Here is an 11,433-nt window from a genome sequence, read left to right on the forward strand (position 1 = left end):
ACAGTATTTTCGTAGAGAACATCATAATTTTCACTTACAAAATAAATATGAAATAAAACATTTTAATTGGTAATTTATCTTTCATCAATAACTTTCACATTCAAAGGAATGATAAATCAATTATCCTGGAAAATAACAATTCATTATTTATGGAAATCAAAGACTTACAAAAAGACTTCTAAAAATTATTTCACAGCTATCCTTTATAATATTATGCTAGCACTAAAAAGACAAATTTTATACTGAAACATTCTGTTATTCCCCTTTGTCTTTTGTATAATTAAAATCATAAAAATGATATAAAAATATTTCTACAGCTGAGAGATATTTAAAAGAGGATTTAATTAGAAAAATGATTCAGTTTGTGACGTTATTGTTTTATAATTCGCACGATATAAAACCTCGGATCACGATTCTTTATAAGATTCCTATCTGACCTTTGTTTAGTATTAAAGGAAATATTGATCGCATTTAAACCACAATCTCAGGTGCCTATTGTAATCTTCCACATTGTTATATTATATATAACATGCTTCTATTGAAATACCGACAGGATTTTATAACACCTGTGTAGTTCCTATACAAAGTGAAACATATCCTACACGTATTACTAGCGTTTTAAATCTTAGAAAGGAAAAATACAGTATAGTCGATTATTTATACCACATATTATATTTTTACAGTCTTGCTTCTAATGGCATAACACAATTTTGAAAAAAGTTCGCTTGTTTATGTTCTGATAAGTGAAAATTTGTTCCCGATTTATGAAATAGATCTCAATTCATTTAACTTTTTCCTTATATATTGAATTTAAGCTATAATATAGATAACAGAGGATATTAGACTTCCTAGAACTGAAACGTTCTCAACTTTTCTATGAAGCATTATAGAAAGAAGAGCAAATTTTATAATGAAACCGTTCTCCACCAAGGTTAATATTTGTATTGCTATGTAAAGGCAGTTATTGATTTTGCATTTAAAAATTGATACGATATCTAAACATACCCACTGTTCAAGAGACAATTAAAACAATCCTATACTTAGTGTATATAAAAGCTAAATAGATATACATATATCATAATAGGTTGTGTATATTATACCTTAAATAGGTACTTAGAATTCAGTTAAACGAAACAATTTTATTTATTTATAGTATGGGAAATTCATCATAATAACAATGCATGTTGTAGACTACGTAAATTCTTGTGATTAATATTACGGAAATTCAGACAGTTTCCATGTTATCATTGTGATGTCAAAAGTTATTTATACAAATGCGGGCAATAACCCAAACGTAATAATATTATGAGTACAGTTAAACAAAATAATATTTGTCTCGCTCTAGATTTTACAAGTAGTTCTCATTTTTATTACGAACAGACATTTTTTAGTGGACCCAAAGCTTTGTTTCGTAATAAGGATATCTTTTACGATCATTTCTGTGGTGTTTGGTATATACCTCGTAAGTGCAAAAATGGCCATTTTTTGTTTTTTGGCCATCTATACTGATAAAAACGTCCTCTTTCGTTTGGTCTATGTCACATAAGCCTATTGATAGTAGAAATACCTTAAATAGGTTGTATCAAAACCCCTTAAGTACAAAAAAAAATATTTTTATTTGATACAAATATATTAATATAACTTAACATAGACTTGTAAAACGAATACTCAATCAACGAACGGCCATTTACAACGTAAGAGCACTTAACATAATTAGACCAAACTTTAATAAGTATTATCATCACTTAACTTATTTGTACCAAATCAAATAAAATTATTTGTGAACTTAACAGGTCTTCTCCCTTACTTAAATATAACGTTATTTGGCACATAATTTAAATCTTCAGACATTAGGTCTCTATAAAGAAACATGCATGTGATGCAAGATCTCTTAGACTTAGTGTGACTTCTTTTTTAGTGTGTTCAGAAACGTTTACCAATCTTTAAATCGATTTAAAGATTGGTAAACGTTTAAAAAGCCAAATAACGATACCTACATGCACAAGGTTTGATTCTTTGTCTCTTCAAATTCATTCTTTCATGTCAGATTAGAATAGATTTAGAAAAATCGGAGCATAAGGCAACATTTCACTATGAAACTAAAAGATAAAAGCTGTTTGTTTACAGATTCCAAATTTAACTGCATCTGTAGCCTTTTATAAAAGAAACTTTGGACTTTTAATTTAAAAATCCGCAAAGTTACTACTAAACGAACATTCCATTATGTTATGTATGAAGGAATAGCTCAAAGAGGTGCGGATGAAATCGCATCATGCTTATGGCATTTTATTAACCGTTTGGCAGAAGAAGTAGAGTAGCTTCTTTTATATTCAGTGTTTTCCAGGTCAAAAACGGTATAATATCTTGCCTGTTAAGCAGATATTGAAAGATTCATTCAAAAAAGAAACAGCACCATCTCCGTTCCCCGAGATAAATGAAAATGACCAGGATCGCCATGATGTAAAATACAGAATGAATCTGACTTCTTTCCATTTTCGAAACTATTGACTACCTACTGATTTTATCAAAAAAAATACTGCAACAGACAAAACTACATTTGGTTAGAACTGTATTTTCTGGTTGATGTATGAAAAGTCTAATGACGCAGATTTTAAATACTCTTTGAGTGAAAATGAAGAGTTTCTGTATTTCTGGTTTAAGAGAACTGAGAAAAGATAGAAGTCTCCGAAGTGGCTTTTCCATTGGCCTCTAATGAGCCTATCAATATCGATGCTCTGAAATTCAAAGATATCTTAGATCTCCTGTCAATAAGTGATCCCATTTATGATGATTATTTCAAATCATTGTCTCATGGTCCGACTAGAAACAATCTTATGACTTTCAGTGACAGTGATGACAACTATGAATGAATGTTGTAGTGGTACGTTTTACAAACAAATTTTATTTGACTGGATCCAGCTCGTAACTATTTGCAGGGTAAAGACATCTTCTCACAAGGAGAAGACATGAGCAGTAATCACCACGCTTGCTCACTGCTGGTTGGTGATTTCAGACCAAAATCCCGGTTGCCATCACGATGTTTTCCTGTTATTAGAAATGATGATGTTTTCTTGTTATAGAAGATGTATCTCTGGTTATTAGAGAATCTACTTATGCATCCGAAAACGACACATTGGTACATGTCGGTTGATGGGATCGATCCCGCAGCATCTAGCACGGCAGGCAAGCGAACTACCGTGACTTCTGAACCACACACACACACACACTACTTTTAGGATTTTACTTTGTAGAGAGAGTATCAGAGAATTGCATATTGCACGAAAATCACAATATTTCCTGGCTTTTTTATGAGTATTTATTTGTGGCAAATCACACTCCTATTCGTTTTTGTTTTTATATATGGTTAAATCTATTTGTATGGAAGATGTTTCCCCATAATATTTGTTTTTTAATGTCTGTTTATGTCTCCGTCGAAAAAAAAATGAAAAATCCTTTCCATTAAGGTAAAAATAGGAATAAATACTAATTAAGAGTACAAATAAATATGCTCTAATCCACTTAAGTACACACGTTTTAGACATTTTCACATCATTTTCACATTTTTTCTTTTGGTACAAACATGTTAAGTAACAATTACTCTTGAACTAGAGCATTTTTTTTATTTTTTTTGTAAGTGTTCAAAACTTGATCATAATAGACATTTAAATATCATAAATTTGTTTTACTCAAGTGTTTATTCCGATCTGTAGCAACAGGGTAGCAACCGTGAAAACTTTCAAACGCTCATACCCAAAAATCACCATTTTGCACTTAAGTGGTACGTACCAAATACCACAGATTTGTTTTCGTAGATATATTTTTGGTGTTCTTTTTTTATAACATCTACAAATTATTTTGTAGTAGGTTCGTTATCACACAGTGAATATACTCATAAAAGATCTATATTTAGATATTATTTCAAGTGAATACGTTATAAATACATTTTCATAATAAATTCCACGCCATTTAGCAGTAATTTAATCATGTCTAACAAAAAGACGAGAGGAAGTTGTTCCGTTCTTTTTCGACAATCTTAACGTTAGATGTAAATATTTGATTCATTCATTTGTATGAGTTTTGGAGTTGTTTCTAACTTTTTCTAAATACATTTTCCTTTTGATGTATCAAATGTCAATAAAATCACTGAGGAATGAAATGTAAAAATAACGACACAGGCGTGGTAACATTTTAAAATATTGTTGAATATAATTAATTCACGATTATTTAAGGATATAATTCACTTTTATAACTAAACGAGTCATGTTTACTAATGCGTAATAATTAAGTTCTTGTAAACTATTAAATATCGCAATTTAATCACGCCTATGAAACATCGGATATCCGTACAAAGATAACAAAATTCAGTAGAAACTGTCTAAATGTCTCATAGTTAATAAATTTCATTCAATAATCACAGAAACATTATTAATAAAATTTATTATCAACCGACCGCGACTTCATCTCGTCTGTCTGTATTTTTCTTTTTTGAGGTTGGTTGGAGAACCGATTTTGATGATTATTTTTTAATGTGAAATCCTTCGAATTGGTCACGTTCTCATCCTCTGCAAGAGTATTTGTTTTTTGTTAAAAAATAATAATTTTCACATTTGAAATATAATTAAGATATTCAGTACCTACTATTAATACAATTCAAGACCAGTACAATCTCCTTGTAAGATTCGCAAGATGCTGAACTATGAAGCGGATATTGCTTGCGGTTCTGCCTAGAGTAATTTAGACCACAGAACCAACTATATGCTAACACGAATATGAAATACATATTATATTTCAAATGATTTATGATGTTATGGAGCGTATAAATGATATTTATAGCATACTAGTGGTCCGCCCCGGCTTCGCCCGTGGTACATATTTCGCAATAAAGGGTAGCCTATGTCCATTCTCGGGTATCAAAATATCTCCAAACCAAATTTAATGAAAATTGGTTTAGTAGTTTAGGCGTGATTGAGTTACAGACAGACAGACAGACAGACTTTCGCATTTATAATATTAGTATGGATTTCATCTTCAATGTGCAACGGCAGTAATAGAAGCTTAGGGATTTACCTACGTTAATTAGGTACAAATATATTTTACGTTTGGCATAACTCTTTATTACCTACTTAATAGATATATATATAGATAGAAATCAGTTCCATGATAACACAGTTTTGGGATATAGTTGTACAATTGTGCAATAAATTGCCTCTTTTTTAAAATGCAAAGCTGGAAATAGGATTAGACTCTTTCTATCGTGTGTTACATTATCAATCGGGATAAATGAAGTCCCGTTTTCGTTAGTAGATACATTATTCATACTGTTTCACTTATCGATTTTCCTTACTCAAACGTAATCTCTTCACTAATACTAAATACAGCTTTACTCTACCAAGGATTAAACCTTGCATATTTTGGTTATAATGCCAAAGGCGCACGCAAAGTATAATATGAGATGTCTTTATGTATGTAATGACCATTAAAAATAATATCTGAGTACAACTTTCATGAAAAAATGTGTAAGGTCCATAGTTACAGGTGTACCTATTTAGAAAATAGTCACGTTTTATTCTTAAATGCTGAGAATATTAAATACCTTTGTTAGCAACTTTGAACAGAAATAACCTCTTTAAATGCTCAAATCTTATTTCAGATTAGCAGGATATTTTTAATAGTGTTGCAAATATAATATTAATACGTTAAAGAGACCATGGTTTGAAACAATAAAAATATCGTATTACGTGTTATTTTTATTAAAATATTATCCCCAAATGTAACAGTAGTATAAATGAAATTATTTTTCAGTTATATAGAGTTCAGATACGCAACAGAGTTGCAGCGAGAATCAAGTATCTTACCCTCAAAATAACTTACTATCATGTAATTTATTTTCGATGAACGCAGGAATATCATCACCTGTTCATAAATCTTGTTTACCTTTACTAATACCTTGCTAATACCTGAAATCAATGGAATGATTACAGTTTCTGTAAGTTGTAAAGGATAATTTACGTGCATTACAATTTTATGTTTATAAAGCTATGAATCTGCTTTTATGTATTTTAAGCGCATATCCTATTTTATCCTTATGAAGTAGGTTCAATATCATAGTGTTTGTTAATTTTCAGCAAGAAATTTAACATGTTTGATTTAAATTGAGTGGTATTTGTATTTTGTGCTGATTTTCAGTACTTAAGTAGCTTAAAAACATAACTGGCATGGTTATAATTTATCTTTACTAATAATACAGTTGCGAAAGTGTGATTGTTTGTATTTCTTTCACGTCGCAACGTAAAGATATTTCGGCAAGTCTGTAGTGTAGTGATTTTTGGTATGATTTTTTGACGTGACAACGTCTTATAATTCGATAGAGCCAGCTGCACGCACGAAAAAACATGACTCATGCGGCGTTACCTCGCTCTGAGGCGTTCCATGTAAGGCGTGAAGTGCGAGCGAGAGCGCGCAACGAGCGACAAAGAAGCACAATCGGACGTTGTCACGTTCAACTATCGTCAGTAAACTGACTTTACAGACAACCAATTTTTTTTTGGCTGGAGATAGATACGAGGCAAGTGAGTGATATAGGCTATTTTTTAACGCGGTGAAATATTCATTCCCACGGGTATTGCCTTTGACTGCACCAGTGAAACTGCAGGCTAAAAATATTAATTTAGACACTCAAATTAGGAACAATTTTTGTAATTTTACATTAGAAATCGAATTTCCAAACCAACTAAAAATAATAATAATAACTTTAAACGGTTATTAAACTGTTTAAAAAGAATGAACTCGGTTAAGAATAATAGATGGAATATTTCTTATAAGGTGAAGTAACCATGAACTAGATAATAGTCAAGAACTTATGATGAGTCGACTAAGGCATTCTTTGTTAGATGCAGGCGGTTTTTTTTTTTTATTACTAGCTATATTTTTTACATTGATAATAATTTCTCAATACAAGTATGTAGACAAAGAAAGTTGAATTTCACTATCATTTATATGAAAAAAAAGGAATACAAATTTTATTTCCTTCATAATTAAAAACAATCCGAGGCCAGTAAGTGCTCTTTGATCTTTTTTTCCTTAGCTGTTAAAGTTGATCAAGGAGACAGCATCTTAGTTCTTCTTGTATTCAACTTAAGATAATATAATTAATATAATTATTTAATGAGGTGGTTTGTAGTTTGGCTTTTTAAAAATTAATTTATTAATTGGATAGATAATCTGATCAAATAGATTCTTATATTTAGTACTTATATAAGAAATTAAGATAATATCAATACTTGTTTCATTTATTTAAGTGACATAATTTCTTTAGACTAGAGTAGATAATTTTTGAAACAAAAAAAAATCGCAGTCGGATGAAACCCATTAGAAAAGGAGGGGAATATGATAAAAATGTAAGGAAAAATAAATTACGGTCAATCCGGGTTCGGGAAGCGGGAGGGGGGAGCTTTTAAGAGAAAAAAATGGTTTCTCTCGATTTCCGACAAAACTACAAGTCCTATAGAAAAAAGTTCAATGGAAAAGTTGTAGGTAATTAAAAGTTCTACAACTTTTGTATTCACAATTTTTTCACATAACCTAAAAATTTAGGTGAAAAATTCAAAAAACCAAGTTTTTGGTCTTTTATTTCTATCTACTTCAAAATTTATTTTTTTTCTACGAAATTTGGTGGAAACTTACTTTATTATGTCCCAAATACACTGTAATTTATTTGATTGAAAATATTTATTTTTTCGCCTTATTTTGAATGAATACCAAAAAAACAACCTAATTTTCAATCGAAAAGTCACCCGTCAAAATATCAGCTTTTTTCAAAAACTTGGGGTGCCTTTTATTCATTGAAATCTCTACTTTCATATGGTGTAAAAAAAATAAACACCACCATAGTAAATGTTCTCAGGAAATGCATACAAACAGTCTGAAAACTAGCTTTTACTAAATCAGGCACACTTCTCGAACTACCTGAAATGTTTTTATCGACATCATTTTGCTTTTGAATATGCTGTAAAATATTAAACTTAGAACAGATAATTATTTTTCTTTTGAAATATTACCGAAAAGCCGATACAAGAGAAGATATAGAGTTCAAGAAGTGTGCCTGATTTAGTAAAAGCTCATTATCACACTGTTTGTATGCATTTCCTGAGAACATTTACTATGGTGGTGTTTATTTTTTTTACACCATATGAAAGTAGAGATTTCAATGAATAAAAGGCACCCCAAGTTTTTGAAAAAAGCTGATATTTTGACGGGTGACTTTTCGATTGAAAATTAGGTTGTTTTTTTGGTATTCATTCAAAATAAGGCGAAAAAATAAATATTTTCAATCAAATAAATTACAGTGTATTTGGGACATAATAAAGTAAGTTTCCACCAAATTTCGTAGAAAAAAAATAAATTTTGAAGTAGATAGAAATAAAAGACCAAAAACTTGGTTTTTTTAATTTTTCACCTAAATTTTTAGGTTATGTGAAAAAATTGTGAATACAAAAGTTGTAGAACTTTTAATTACCTACAACTTTGCCATTGAACTTTTTTCTATAGGACTTGTAGTTTTGTCGGAAATCGAGAGAAACCATTTTTTTCTCTTAAAAGCTCCCCCCTCCCGCTTCCCGAACCCGGATTGACCGTAATTTATTTTTCCTTACATTTTTATCATATTCCCCTCCTTTTCTAATGGGTTTCATCCGACTGCGATTTTTTTTATCTTTTCATTATTTTCAAAGGCTTCTACCCCAGTCTACTTCGTGAAAGAGTCATTAAAAAACAAGAAGACTCTAACTTAAACATGTGTTATTTTATATTACAATGTTTGGAGTTCTTAAATTTTAAATTATTGCCGTGGTTAAGTTGACTCTTCAAGGTCCTGGGGATGGCATAGAATAAATGGCGTTCTACATGTTCATAAATGCAGCAGTTAGATATTAGAATTTGAAGCTAGTAGACCCACCTTACCTATATATTTTGAAATGGCGGATGCTATTTCCTTTCTTGTGATTCACATTAGATTCTTGATGTGTTATACTCAGAAAAAGAAAGGGAAGATAATATAAATACTGTCTGTAAACTGACATGTTATAACTTATAATAATAATTATTATGTAGGTACTTATTTAGCACATAGGCCAGTTCATATCAGCGAAAATGCGAGTGAAGCAGCGACCAAGCTTGACATAGTTTTATATTATTAAATTCCAGTATCTCTATATTCTTATAAAAGATAGGAGAACAACATGACTCGGTAGGTAATGACATGCGTGATAGTTTACGAGGAGAATATAAAATGAGTGTTATCATAAATCGCAAAGAATGCGCTCTTTCTTCCTGTAACAAAATATTATGTATCTAATACTATTTTTCCGATAATGTGCTTTTCTTGCCAGATTTTCTGCACAATATACATAACTGCTTCTTTGCATGAATGTCGTTTACCACAGTATGATTCAATATACGCGGAAATTATACGGAAAATCGGCATCGTATTTTTCGATTTTATTATAATGATTTTTATGTTCGAATCTCGCCCGTTTGTTCATTTTCAGGCTTATTTAATAATGTTTCGTGGAAATTCGTAGTCTGGTTAAAATTCAGGAAATCTCTGATCTACCTTAGGTTTCAAACCATCATAATATAATTATTGATTTTCAGTTTGAAATTTTTTAAGAATGCAATTATAAAGATATAATCATTATGTGATCTAAAAGCTTGGTCCATATTAATCTAGGTGTAACTTAATAACAGTGTAATATATTTTCTTTAGAGTCGCATAAAGTCAAACATTACAATAAATAATTTAAAGGATCACAAGGTTCAATGTACGCTTACTGGTAACAATAAGGAAAGAATTTATCATTTCTGTATATGAATTGATGACTAACATACGTATTGGTATTGTATCCTACTTAGAGTAAAAATGTCATAATATGAGTGTTTCCTGTATATCAAGTCACCAATGACGTCATCCTATTCAAAATTGGCTAAATAAATCGGTAATTAGTAGTTTTAGGATTTACCCACATACGAATGACCCCAAACACGAACTCATTAAAACATCAAAAAGACATTTAAATCAGAAATTATGAAGATTAATATGACATATTTTGAATTATCGAGTGAGATTTAGTGAAATAAGATGAGATAATTTACGACTACAGTATCAATAAATAAATTGCGATAAAAACCTCCGTTGTCATCTCATCATGTTTTTAAATGTTTTTAAATTCTTAAGTCGATAGTAGGGTTGTTGAGGATTCCTCTTCCGCTTCCTCATAATGCGGAAGTTCCGCAATATTTTGGGTTCCTCTACCGTTACCGCATCCTCAAAAATGAAAATAAAAAAATCCTCTTCCGCTATCGCTTCCTCAAAATTTAGAGGAAATTTATGAGGATATACTGATCCGATCGGGCGGCGAATTTACAAAGCCTATTTAGACTAACTATGTATTTGAGTTACGAGTCGGACTCTACTAACGAACAAGAGTAGAGTCTTACCGCCATATTTATATCTGCGCCTAACACTTATCTCTAAACACAATAATATAACATTTTCTCTCATACTCAGAAGAAACATATTTTACCAAATAATGTGTGTCAAAAGTCATTTTAAATTAAAAAACAAACAAGTTGTTTAAGCTTACATAATATCTACCAGTTAGTTTTTTTTTTTTGTGGAAATCGCCTAATGTCGCCTCTGGCACTGAGATAGATTAGGTTTTATCGAGTAATATGCATAAACAAAAGCTCATCTGAGTCCGGCTCGTGACTGAAATAGTATAGTACTTAGAGGCTTTGTAAATTCGCGATCGGGCGAGCTAACCTCCCCTAACCTTAAACATCAATATATATGTACAGACAGGAGAATGGCTTTTGTTATATTAATTTTTAAATTTAAAAGTTTTTGTTTTTTAATTATGATTTTAATTTCCTATCATCCTCATCCTCATCCGCTTCCTCTTTCGCTTCCTCATCCGCATCCTCTTCCTCAAAAAAATATCCTCTTCCTCATCCGCATCCCCTAAATTTGTGTGTGAAAATTCCTCTTCCTCCTCCTCTTCCTCATAATCACTTCCTCAACAACCCAAGTCGATAGTTAATGAAAACTATTTTTAATATTTTGTGTAAAACTAAACATGTAATGCTTTGGGGTAAAACCTGTCAATTACTTGTTATGAATAAAATAAATAAATAAATAAATAAATAAATCATTGTTTGTTTTTGTATGAAAAGCCCCGGCTGAAGTACCTACCAGATAATTATTATTTGTTATTATTATAGATAATTTATTATGCTATCTACTTTTTACGATGTAGAACATTTTCTTGTGTTTATTAGACCTGATATTGAGAATTTATTCCTATGCTATAGATTAAAAACATATTTGTTTATAAACTTTAACCAACATCATAGCAAATATTCTTAAAAATACTAATG

Source organism: Colias eurytheme, chromosome 17 (genome assembly GCF_061535395.1).
Source record: "Colias eurytheme isolate Ceu_HAF_F1 chromosome 17, ilColEury1 Martin Lab GWU primary, whole genome shotgun sequence".
Taxonomy (NCBI): Eukaryota; Metazoa; Arthropoda; class Insecta; order Lepidoptera; family Pieridae; genus Colias; species Colias eurytheme.